This window comes from Athene cunicularia (assembly GCF_003259725.1).
Source record: "Athene cunicularia isolate RWA chromosome 6 unlocalized genomic scaffold, athCun1 chr6_part2, whole genome shotgun sequence".
In the NCBI taxonomy this organism is placed as follows: Eukaryota; Metazoa; Chordata; class Aves; order Strigiformes; family Strigidae; genus Athene; species Athene cunicularia.
This window is the reverse complement of record NW_020799106.1, coordinates 985,181-986,143: the sequence shown is the minus strand read 5'-3', so window position 1 is coordinate 986,143 and position 963 is coordinate 985,181.

Sequence of the window (963 nt, the reverse complement as noted above, 5' to 3'; positions counted from 1 at the left end):
GGGCAAGGGGGCGGTCGGCGGCACTGGGGCAAACTGGGCGTTGTTGTTGCTGTTGTCGTTGTGCAGGCTCCTGTTATCATCCTCAACAACAAACTTCGCAGCATTGCTGGGCCTCCTGAGCTTCAGCCACCCCATCCTGACTGCCCGGGACTGTGGAGTCTGTCTCTTTTTTATGATCCTGCGTATTGGGGTGATTTTGTTGGACCGCTTGTTGCGCCAGAACATGGCAGTGGAGATCACGATAGTTATCAGCACCATTATGCCCATGACACCAGCTAGCACTCCTAAGGCTTTCATGGGGTTATCTTTAGTTTGCATCAAAAAGGCGGCCATAGGCCCTTTGTGAAGAGTCTGTAAAAGAGTACAAAGAAAACACGTGACTTACTCTATGGGACAGACAGCGACCCAGAAATTTCATTTGTCCAAAATATGTAACAGGCAGGGCTGACTAATGGGAGTTGTCTCTAAAAAAAAAGAGACTCTCAAAGACCCAGTCCAGGTTTGGAGAATTTAGATGGAGCAGGATTCTGAGCAAGAACTGTGAAAATGGGAGACTGTCCAACATACAGAAGTATTACCACCGAATTGGGAGAGACTCCTGCACGTCACCATTGTGTTTGTTTAACTGGCAAGGACTGAGCAGGAAAATAATTGGCTCCAGGATCTGCAGCGGTAGTGTTACACTACATCTCATAGTCAATACTAGTGTGGAACCTAAACAGAAGTTTATTAGCAGAAAGCAATCTTTCAAAACCAGTCGCAGGTGATACGGTGATGCAGTTTATAGGACTGAGCACGGCGTTGAAAAGATTATCAGAAAACTTCACTTTATAAAATTACAGTGTACAAAAGAGTAGTTGGCAGGATGTGCTACGTTCTGTTTTCAAGTACTCTTTTACAGACATAACAAAACTCTTTGAGGTAGGGGAGATGAGTAGAGCTAAAGAGCTTTGTTCTTAGAAA